The 12,668-nt window shown below is 37.0% G+C and overlaps 1 pseudogene; it reads left to right on the top strand.

Annotated features, from left to right (window-relative positions):
- The first annotated feature begins 4,482 nt into the window (after window positions 1–4,482).
- On the top strand, window positions 4,483–7,083 carry LOC114492161 (annotated as a pseudogene).
- Window positions 7,084–12,668: the final 5,585 nt, after the last annotated feature.

Below are 12,668 nucleotides of genomic sequence, written 5' to 3'. Positions count from 1 at the left end.
ATAGTTGTTAATTTATTGCCATTTTAATGTTCATAGTTTTGATCTTTTCCTTAAATAACCCCCTTTAACATTTCATATAATACTGGCTTGGTGATGATGAATTCCTTTACCTTTACCTAGCCTGGAAAGCACTTTATTTGCCCTTCCATTCTAAATGATAGCTTTGCTAGATGGAGTAATCTCAATTGTAGGTCCTAGCTTTTCATCGCTTTGAATACTTCTTGCCATTCCCTTGTAGCCAGTAAAGTTTCTTTTGAGAAATCAGCTGACAGTCTTATGGGAACTCCTTTGTAGGTAACTATCAGCCTTTCTCATGCTTTTAAGATTCTCTATTTGTCTTTAACCTTTGGCATTTCAATTATAATGTGTCTTGGTGTGGTCCTCTTTGGGTCCAACTTGTTTGGAACTATCTGTGCTTCCTGGACTTGTATGTCTATTTCCTTCACCAAATTAGGGAGGTTTTCTTTCATTATTTTTGAAATGTTTTTAATTTTTTGCTTTTTCCCTTCTCCTTCTGCCACCCCTATAATTTGAAAGTTGGTACATTTGAAACTGTACCAGAGGCTCCTTAGCCTATCCTTGTTTTCTTTGATTCTATTTTGTTCTTGCTGTTCTAATTGAATGTTTTTTCTTCCTTATGTTCTAAATCATTGATTTGATTCTGGCATCATTCCCTCCATGGTTGGTTCCCTGTATATTTATCTCTATTTCACTTAGTGTAAACTTTATTTCTGCCTGGGTCTTTTTTATGTTTTTGAAGTACCTAATGAGTTCCTTGAGAATCCTAATAATCAGTGTTTTGAACTCTGCATCTGATCAATTGCCTATCTACATTTTGTTTAGTTCTTTTTCTGAAGTTTTGTTGTATTTTCATTTGGGCCATGTTTCTTTGTCTCCTCAATTTGGCAGCCTCCCTGTGTTTGTTTGTTTTTTAAAGATTTTATTCATATTTTTAGAAAGAGGAGAAGGGAAGGAGAAAGAAAGGAAGAGGAACATTGATGTGTGAGAGAAACGTTGACTGGTTGCCTCTTTCTGACCCCCAGCTGAGGACCTTGCCCTCAACCTAGCCATGTGCCCAATAGGGAATCAAACCAGTGACCTTTCAGTTTGCAGGCCAGTGCTCAATCCACTGAATCATAACAGCCAGGGCCTGTGTTTGTTTCTGTGTATTAGATACAGCTGCTTTGACTCCCTGTCTTAGTAGCATGGCCTATTGTAGAAAAGCTCACCAATAACTTGGATGGAGCAGAGCCTCAGGTAATCTTCAGGACAGGGCAACCCCTGGGAACCAGGTTGATAGAGTCTCAGATGTAGTATCTTTACTCAGTTGCTCTGTGTAGGGGAGGGTTCAGAGAAGGGACAATGCTGCTACCTGGCCTCTGGAGTTTTGTCCAGGAGGAAGCTGGGCCCGGTACTCTCATGCCAGACACTTCACTTCCTCTCCCTGAATGACACTGGTGCCCTTCCAGCTGCTGCCCTGGTGCTGAAGCCCAGACAAACTAAGTCTGCATAAGTCTTAAGTCCATTACAGGCCCTTTAGGACTCCTGCAGTTTCTTCTGCCACCCCAACCCTCACTGGCTTTTACAGCCAGAAGTTATTGGGATTTATCTTCTTGGCCCTGGAACCCTGGGCGGGGTGATCTGGTGTGTAGCTGGGATCCCTCACTCTCAAGGTATCCCTACCAATTTTTATCTACCACACATGGTATGGGGACCACCCATTCTGCATCTCTATATTTCCTTACCTCTCTGTTCATCTCTGCTCCTCCTACCCATCTGGATGAATGTGACTTCTTTAATTCCTTGGTTGTCAGACTTCCATACAGCTCAGTTTTCTGATTCTGGGTGATATTTGTTTTGTAGTCTAGTTGTAATTTTTGTCAAGGATGTGCGAGGAGGTAAACCATATTTGCCTACACCTCTGTATTGACCTCCATTAAGTCCATAGGATTTCTTACATAGTACAGTACCAGGGACTTAAAACTTGTAGTTCATGAAATCCTAACAACCCTGCAAAGTTTATATTATTTTCTCCCATTCTATACATGAGGACTCTAGGGCTCAGAGTTTAGGTTCCTTGCCCAACCAAAGAGAAGAAGCAGAAGTTTTCAGATTTGAAGTCATATTTGCTTCCTCTTTGAAAAACACTTTTCAGTCTAGGAAACTATTCATAAGGATCATTAGCACATAACAGTGGGCATAGCCCATGCGAGCTCCAGGGCTGCTGCTGGCCAGCTGTGAGACCTTCATCCACTCATAACCTATCTCACTTTCCTCAACCAGAAATAGGAAGAGTGATCCCTGTCCTGTTTACCTCACAGTGTGATTTGGGTGATCTTTACAACCCAAATGGCAGAAAGTCCTTTCTCACAGTAGCAGAGACAGGAAAAGATGAGCAGAAATTTTTGAGGCCTCGAACAGATCAAACACAAACATTTTTTGACAAAATGGTGGGAATTAATGGTGTCAAAGTTGAAATAATCCTTTCCAAAGCAAATTAGGTTTAAAAGAAAGAAGTGTTAAGACTATTAAGATATTCCCAAATAAAGCATTTATTAATCTAAAGTAAAAATTTTATTCAAAATATAATTGTCAATGTAGTCAAAGACTGAATATTTGAAGTTGAATATCAGATCTGGTAAAATTAAAGTGCATTAAAATATTGCTATAATTTAGACTCCAATGGATTGGAGTGAAAAAAAAACTTACTTAGTTTTAAAATCATTGAACCAAGAAAAAATGAACCATTCCTTCCAAAGCCGAATCTAGCCCGGAATATTGTAGGCTTAGAGTATCAATTATGTTGCTTTACCCTCCATGCTCAATCTTTGCTTCTAATGCACATCCTCTATGCTGAGGTGACAAGGGCAGGAGGGACATCCAACCTCACCAACATTCTGTGCCAAGACGACCCAGACCCTCTGAGTGCCAGGCCACCAGGTCATGACTTTCCTTGCCTTGGGGTAATTTACATCTGGAAGCTGTTGGTGTCCTGTCCTACTGATTGGCTGATGGCAAGATTATCTCAGTCCTTCAGAGATGTTCCAATAAAGTTGAACCACAGAAAAAAAAAAAAATGTTGCCCTTTACTCCAGAATTTTGGCAAATTTACTCATCAGACCCCTACCTCCTCTCTCCAGGGTCCAACTCTGCAAACCAGGGGCTTCTTATAAATAACCACTGTCAAGCCACAGAAGATCCTGCTATCCACTTCCCACAGGGCCCAGGGGGGCCTACTTGACATACATTTACATAACTGTGTTTAGCTTCTCAGTAATACTTGAAAACAAAAAACAACAAGGATCTGTATCAAGGGGTTTTGCTATTTTTAAACAGAGTCCATGTTTAAATGCAGCTTCTTTGGCTGAAATGATGTCTATCCGAGCAACCTCACCACTGACACAGTCGGGCACACACACACACACACACACACACACACAGAGCTAGGTCTAGTCCCCTAATTCAGATCCATAATGTTTCTGTGGTCTATGATTGCACACATGCTAATAGTTCTTAATTTGAGAACTTGAAAGAGTCAAAAGATTCGAACATGTTAAAAATTTTTGTGAATTTCACCATTAGAATTTTAGAATCCAATTCAACAAGCAAAGTTTAGAGTTTGGGGGTATCCAAAATGTATTATTGATTTTTAGGGAGAGAAACACTGATTTGTTGTTTCACTTATGTATGCATTCATTGGTTGATCCTTGTATGTGCCCTGACCCAGGATTGAACCCACAACTTGGGTGCATCAAAACTATGTTCTAACCGACTGAGCTACCCAGCCAGGGCCTATGGATATCAAAATTTAACAAGATAGTTTCTGAGACTTAAATTAGTGAAATACAAGAGCAAGTAATTGGCAAACTCGAATTACTTTTCACCCTTTAAAGCTCCATTAAGACTCCATTTGTTTAGAATATCTAGAATCACAGTTGCTAAAACATAGCAGACATGTTATGGTTTCTGGATCCATGTTCAGCAGACCTGGGCTTCAATCCAGCTTGTGATTTCATGGAGGTGGATCCCTCCAGACTCACTTAGTCCTTACTTCATTAAAATATTGTGAAGATTAAATGAAAAAATAAAATAACAGTTGTCAAGCACCCAAACAATGTCAGCCACTGTAATTTCTATAATCTTTTGTCAAATTTAATGCTAAGAAATTTTAGTTCCACAAACTACACTTACCACTTACTGCTCATACCTGTGCCACTGCCATCGTTTCTATGACCACAGCAAGATATTAACATTATCCTTTACAGCAGTAGGTGATTTTCACCTCTCTTAGATATATTCCATGTTCTAAAATGCAGAAAGTAAAGAATAATTCAATAGGGAAGATTCCTCTTTTGTTAATATTATGATGTTTAAACATTTAGCTCAAGTATTGATTTTTTTTTTGCATTTAAATCAATTTTAGATGTTAACAGTGGCTAATCTAATTGCTAGTGCCCTACAATTAACACATGAACACAAATCATGGACATCAAGTACATATTAAAGTCAAATAACAGGTAATTTTTTTTCTTTTAGTTCTTTGAGGTTATTGATCAAGCCCAATGTAATTTGTCTTTCCAAATGAAATTCCGGTTCTCATATAAGAATGAGGAAGTAACAGCATCTCCTGGAAAGGGCTATCAGACCTCCCTGACTGAGCTAGAATGTCATTGGAAAGGAGGAAATGAAAATTAAACATCCCAGCTAAAGCACAGATGGGAAACTGGATAAGCTGATCACTGTCTATTTGGGTTACTACATTACTACTTTTGTTAGGGCCAAATGCCTGATCTGTGATTGGGATTGTCAGTTACTCTGCTAAAAAGAAAGGAAATGAATAATCCCATCAACATTGTGATGTGGTTGAGATTTATCTGCATAGAACTCACCATGTTTGGGATATGTTGAAAATCTTGATCTATTTAAAAGGTTCCAATTTAGCAGAACTTTCTTCCTTGTCAGCACTCAGAAAAGCCTTTGAAATGGATAGGAACTAAATACAAGTGGATTGGAAAAAGGCCCAAACATTCTGTGAAATTCCAAATGTCTTTTCCACAGCCACATTCTCCTCCTATGATTACTCTATGCTCACTTGAAGGGAAATTTCAGTAAATCAGAAACCAGAAGTTGGTCTCTAGTGAAGCCTACAGCATCTTTGCCTTGATGTTAGTGACTTTTAAAGCTTCTCCTTCCTCAGACATCTTCCTCTCCATCCCCACTGGTGTGAACTGGGTCAAGTTGCTGGAAGGGCTTAATCATTCCCTCTAGCTTTTCCCACAATGACCAACAATGGTGTTGTTTATACTAGGTTGATTTACGATATCATAGTGCTCCTCATTCCTAACCTCCATGATTCATTTACAATATTTCACCAAATTCACTCATAAAATGGAATTAATTACACTTGCTTATTATAGAAGACAGTTATAGCTTTTGTCTTCAGATAAAAGCATTGGAATCTACTCTGAGGAATACAGTTTTCCTGCTCAATCCATGGTGTCCTGAGTGCTGGTGCCCTCACTCCCAACTCTACTTGTATCAGGGCTGATGGAGCCAAAGCACAGGGTCCTGCTGGTCTTTGGTCCCCTGTTCCTATCACGCTTCACAGCAAGACTTTTACCCCCAGGCCAAGTTGGAAACATGATCTCTGAAGAAATTTAGGTATAATATGTAGTGGATCCGTGCAATAACAATTCAGAGTACAGGTCTGAAGCCCCAGAGAGGACTCACTTTGCTGTGACACCTGGGGAGAGGCTCAACTTTACCACTTGCCCCCCAAACCCTAAAGTGAATCCTATCATTCACATTCATACCTCAAAACACAAAATGTAGCTCTAATTCAGGGTCAGGACAAAGGAAACCCCACCCAGGCCACCTATAACAATCAAACTTGTCCTTGGTTGCAAAGATACCTGAAAGACCAAGGATGAGTAGCAAATTCTATAGTTCAAGTGAGAATAACCAAAATAAATATCAAATTTATCTGGTTAAATATCTCGGTCAGTTGACCCAGACAGAATAAAGATAATTCATAAAAATATAAATACTGCCCTGGCTGGCATAGCTTAGTGGATTGAGCGTGGGCTGTGAACCAAAGTGTTGCAGGTTCGATTCCCAGTCAGGGCACATGCCTGGGTTGCAGGCCACGGCCCCCAGCGACTGCACATTGATGTTTCTCTCTCTCTCTCTTTCTCCCTCCCTTCCCTTTCTAAAAATAAATAAATACAAAAATTTCTTAAAAAATATATAAATACTACAAGGAATTCCCATTTGTGCCCCAAAAGAGAAGATACGGTACCCATTTAAACAAGAAGAGACTATTATAAAAAGGAGCAAAGGAATACAATAAAGAATTCATGGAGAGTAAAAATACCAATATATTAAATAATAAATCTAAGAATGCAAGAAAAAGTCAAGAAAATCTCCTGGAATACAGGACAAAAAGACCAAAAGACAGGAAACACAAGGGGGTAAATGTCAAGAGAGGTAGAACCAACTGAAAGAATCAATATCCATCCAATAAGAGATCCAGGAATAGTGAACAAAAGAAAAAAAATCATAAAAATAATAGAAGAACATCCCCAGAGTTGGTGTAAGGTATAAAATTTCAGACTGAAAGTCCTGTTGAATACAGAACAAGATGAATTAAAAATTCATACATAGACACATTGTGAAATTTCAGCATACCGTGGATAAAGACAACACACTAAAAGCTTTTGTGTGGAGGGGTTAGGAGGAACAGGTTACTACAAACAAAGTACAATTTCAGGGATCCCATTGCCACATAGGACGCAGAAAAGCAATAGGGTAGAGTGGAGCAGCTGTGGAGATGACTGGTGTTGTGGCCAGAGAGGTGGCCAGTGGAGCAGTCTAGGGACCTCCTACACCTGAGACGGACTACAGAATAGCACATGCCAGAGGTGGAAGTCCAAGTCAAACACAAAAGAGCAGAAGAACAGCCTCTCTGAGTAAGGAAGAGTGTCAGTTGTACCTGAGGCAATCTAGCAGCAGCAAATACATGTAGAGAATTTCCAGGTGGACCTGAGACAGGCATTCTTAGCTGAGACACCAAGAGGTGGTTAAAGTAGTATTGGAACAGCAAGCTAAAGCAGTATGGGAACATGAACTTTTCTGAAAGGCTTTGCATTAGTTTCCTAGAGCTGCTATAACAAATCACCACTAACTGAGTGGCTTAAAACAACAGAAATTTATTCTCTCACAATTCAGGTTAGAAGTCTTAAGTGAAAGTGTCAGTAGGGTTGGTTCATTTATGGAGGCTCTGAAAGAGATACTGTCACATCTCTCCCTCCTAGCTTTTGGTGGGTTGCTTGGCGATTCTTGTCATCTCTTGGCTTGAAGATGCATCATTCCAGTCCCTCCCTCTACCTTCACATAGTCTTCTCTGTTTGTATGTGTTCTCTTGCATCTCTTATAAGAACTCTCATTGGATTTAGGGACCACCCTAATCCTGTATGATCTCATCTCAATCTTTATCTTAATTACATCTGCAAAGAATCTTTTGCAAATAAGGTTACATTTGGGGGCTCTGAATAGATCTGAATTCCAGGGGGTGGGGCATTATTCAACCCACTACAGGCTTAACATGACTTAAATAAATATACCATGTTCCTGTATAGGTAGACCTAAAAAAAAATAAATAACAAAAATTAAATGGAGATAAAATAAAATGAAAACTTAATTACTACAGAAGAGAATAGGAAGGAGGAATAAAAACAAAATGAAACCAACAGAAAACAAATAGAAGATGGTAGACTAAAACCCAATTATATCAATAAGTTCATAAAAAGTAAGTGAATGTCAGTTTCTTGGAAGAGACTAACTTATACACCATTTATTAGGAAAACACTTAAACAAAAAGAAACAGATAACTTGGAAATATAAAGATGGAAAAAGTCATGGCATGAAACAGTAATCAACAGAGAGTCGGTCACCTGGCCAATGTGGATCAGTTGGTTTGGCGTTCTCCTATAGGGCAGGGATTTTCAGTTCGATTCCCAGCAGGAGCACATTTCTGGGGTGTAGATCAGTCCCCAACTGGTTGCATGAGGAAGGCAGCCCATAGGTGTTTCTTTCTCACTAATGTCCATGTTTCTCACCCTGTCGTTCTCCCTCCCTTCTGCTCTCTCTAGGAGTGAATGAATAAAATCTTGAAAAAAATAAAGAAAAAAAGAAAAAGTTGGTATGACTATATTGATGAGACAAAATGTACTTTCAGGAAAATGTTATTAGAGATAAAAAATTTCATAATAATGAGTGTTGCTCAATAACAAAACCCAACAATTCTAAATTTATATGGATATAACATAGCTATAACACATGTAAAGCAAAAATTAGGTAAGTAAAATAAAAGAAGTAGACAAGTCACAGACATAATTGAGGTGTTTTTTTTTATAGATTTTATTTATTTATTTTTAGAGAGGGGAAGGAGAGGGAGAGGGAGAGAGAAAGAGAGAGAGGAGAGAGAGAAACATCAATGTGCGGTTGCTGGGGGTTATGGCCTGCAACCCAGGAATGTACCCTGGCTGGGAATTGAACCTGGGACACTTTGGTTCCAGCCCACGCTCAATCCACTGAGCTACGCTAGCCAGGGCATAATTTGAGGTTTTAACACACATCTCACAGTAACTAAAACAAGAGGACCAACAGTCAGTAAAGAGATATTTAAACATTTTCAAGCAACTTAACCTAAATGGTATTTATAGGACTATACTACACATGCAGAATACACATATTTTTTCAATGTACACCAAAGATAGACCATACATGGGTCATAATGTAAGACTCAGCAAATTTCAAAGGACTGAAACCACATAGAATGTATTTTCCAACCATTAGAAATCAATAAAATAATATAAGGAGAAAAATCCCAAAATGTATTAAAATTAAGGAACATACTTTTAAATGGCCCATAGGTCAAAGAGGAAATTAGAAAATATTTTGAATTGAATAATAATGAAAATAAAACATCTAATTTGTGGGATGCAGCTAAAACAGCGCTTAGAAGGAAATCTATGACATTGAATACATTAGAAAAGAGGAATGGTTGAAAATCAATACTCTAAGCTTTCATTATAAAACTAGAAGAAAAGTAAACTCAAATTCAAATAAAGAGGAAGGAAATAATAAAGCACAGTAATCAATGAAATAGAAAGTATATATACAATGGAGAAATCATCACAGCCAAAATTTGTTCCATAAATAGAGCAATAAAATCTATAATCTCCTAATAAGAGTAATCAATAAAGAGGAGACACAAATAACCATATCGGAGTTTGAAAATGTGATGTCATACACGTTCTACGATATTAAGAGAACACAATGAACAACATTTTGCCAATATAAATTTTACACTATAGACAAATTCTTGAAAATTATAATTTACAAAAAACTGTTATAAAGAGAAGAAAATACTAATACTCTGATATACATCAAGAAATGGCATATATAGTTAAATTCCTATAAAGATAATCCAGAAATAAGTGCCTTTTCAAAGTAATTTGCCAAATATTTCGAAGAAATAATGATATTCTCTCTCAGACCCTTTCAGAGATTAGAGAAAAGGAGGACAATTACCTCCTTGTTTTATGAGGCTAACACAATCTGAGCCAAAACCAAAGTCCTTTCCTGCATATGGTTGCAGAATTTCTAAATTAAAATATTAGCAAATTGAATAGAGAGATAAAATACATAATAACAAAGTAAGTTTTATGCCAAGGAAGCAAGGATGGTTTAACATTCTTAAATAATCAATTATATTCACTACATTAACATAAAAAGAAGAAAACCATGTATTTATCATAGACATACAAAATACATCTAATAAAACATACATGTACTTTAGGGGAAAATCTTAGCAAATTAAAACTAGAAGGGAACTTCATTAATCTGGCAAAGTATATCTACAAAATAAAAACAAACAAAACTAGAGCTGACACATTAAATGTGAAGTTATTGAATAACTTCCCCCTAAGGTCCTAATGCAACGCTTGTGGGGTAAAGGTATGGGTTTCTTTCAACATGTGAGCTAAACTATTGTGCATCCAGATGGGGGAAAATCCTCAAAAGTCGATTCCCTCTTTGACACCATATTCAAAAATTAATTAAAGATGGCCCAGTGTAAATGTTAAATTAAAATATTTAAACTTATAGAAAAAACATGGGGAACATCTTCCTGACCTTGGGGTTGATAAAGCTTTCTTAACTAGAATACAAAAGAATAACCGTCAAAGAATAAAAACATAATTGGACTTAATTGAAATTAAGAACTTTTATTAAAAACATCAGTTTGACGCCCTGGCTGGCATAGCTCAGTGGATTGAGCGTGGGCTGGGAACCAAAGTGTCCCAGGTTCGATTCCCAGCCAGGGTACATTCCTGGGTTGCAGGCCATAACCCCAGCAACCGCACATTGATGTTTCCCTCTCTCTCTCTCTCTCTCTCTCTCTCTCTCTCTCTCTCTCTCTCTCTCTCTCTCTCTTCTTCCTCTCCCCTCCCTAAAAATAAATAAATAAAAATCTTTAAAAAAAAAAACAGACTTCTTAAAAAAAAAAAAAAACATCAGTTTGATACTAGTCAGGTGGCTTAGTTGATTAGAGTGTCACCCTGATACACCAAGGTTGTGGGCTTGATCCTCATTCAGGGCACATACAAGACTCAATCAATAAGTAGAACAACAAATCTCTCCCCCCCCTCTCCCCCACTGCCTCCTTTCCTCCGTCTCTTTAAAACCAATAAATTAAAACAATTTTCAAAATATCAGTTTGAGAGCAAACAGCAAGTCACAAAACTAGGATAATATTTTGCCTATCTATCTATGACAAAGGGTTATATCAGAATGAATAAACAACTCACACAAATAAGATAAGACAAAAAGCCCACACATAAACCATTTAAAGAATGGGAAAAAGGCTTGAACAAGCATCACACAAAAGAGAATATCCAAATAGCTAATAAGCATATGGAAAGATGGTCAACATCATTATTCATCAGGAAACAAAAAATAAAACCACAGGAAACTATTATGTATCTAAAACTTAAAAGACTCAAAACACTTAGTATTGGGAAGGATGGGGAGCAGGTGGAACTCTCATACAATTGCTGCTGGGAGTGTAACTTTAGAAAACTATTCGGCAGTGTCTATTAAAGTTAAACATACACCTACTCTATGATTCAGCAATTCTACTCTAGGTATATGACCAAGGGAAATGAGTATGTATGCCCAATAAAGACTATAAGCAAGGATGTCATAAGCAGCTTTACTCAATACAGTAAAAAACTAGAAACAACTCAATATCCATCAGCAGGAGGATGGATTACTAATCTATTGTATATTCATATAATGTAATACAAAACAATAAAAAAAAGAATTAACACACAACAACATGGATGAATGCAGATGTTATGTTGAGCAAAGGAGGACATCATAAAACAGTTTGATTTCCTTTATACCAAATTCAAGAACAGGCAAAGTGAATCGATGTTGACAGAGTCAAAAGAGGGATTAGGGGTGGGTGGGTAAGGGGGCAAGAGGAGAACTTTCTGAGGAAATGAAGATGTTTTTGTATCTTGATCTGGATGGTGGTCACTCAGGTGTATACATGAGCAAAAAGTCATTGAGCTGTACACTTCAGATTTTTACATTTTCCTATCTCATATCTATTTTAGACATAATTTAAAGATGCTAAACTTAATTATAATGACATTTAAAATTAGCCACATTTTCCCAATAGGAATGGTAAAGATTAAATAGTATAGATAGGCATTTGAGGAAAGACAGTATATTATATACCGTCAAGGGGGGTGCAAAAGAACACAAATTTTGAAGGACAATTTAGCAATATTCATCAGAATTTTAATATACATTCCCTTTGACTCAGTAATTTTACTTTTAGCAATTTACCCTATTAAAATAGTCACAAGTATTCAAAGACATGTGTGTAAAAACAGTCATGGAATCATTATTTAGAAAAGAAAAAGTTTGGCAAAAAGACATGTCTATCAATAAGAGAATAGTTATATAAATTTTTTAAATCCATGAAATATCTTATAGCCATTAAAAAGTTTGAGGTACACGATATATTTTGACCTACTAGAAGTGAGACTAAGAACTGGGTCAACAGAGATGGGAAAGCTTAGGCTTATAGCCTCCATTCCACCATAGATCCAGTCACCCACAATCTCTTACCTCAATTTCTTTATTAGTAAATGGAGTTAATAATATCATTCCTCTCATCCATCCCATAAGTGAGGACCAAATGTAAGAAGCCCTTTGAAAAATAGAAAGCATTATAGAAGTGCAAGCTATTATTTCTGAAAATGTTCTTTTATTTTTTAATGTTTACTTATTCATTTTTCTTTTCCTTCTTTTCTTTCCTCCTCCTTCACTTTTCTTTTTCTTTTTTGTTTTTCTTTCTTTTAAGAGAGAGAGAGATTGATATGCATTTATTGGTTGATTCCTATATGTGTCCTGACTGCAGATCAAACCTGGGATTACAGGGTACAATGCTCTAACCAACTGAACTACCCTGCCAGGGCTGAAAAAACATTCTTTTATTAAGCAAAAACTTTGCATCTATTTATCTTAAATTACCACTCAGTCAGATTTCTTTTCCTTATCAATGTAGTTTATGATGTCAATGTTTCTAAAAT

The sequence above is a fragment of the Phyllostomus discolor genome, chromosome 1 (assembly GCF_004126475.2).
Source record: "Phyllostomus discolor isolate MPI-MPIP mPhyDis1 chromosome 1, mPhyDis1.pri.v3, whole genome shotgun sequence".
Taxonomy (NCBI): Eukaryota; Metazoa; Chordata; class Mammalia; order Chiroptera; family Phyllostomidae; genus Phyllostomus; species Phyllostomus discolor.
This window is presented reverse-complemented; position numbering and strand designations above follow the sequence as displayed.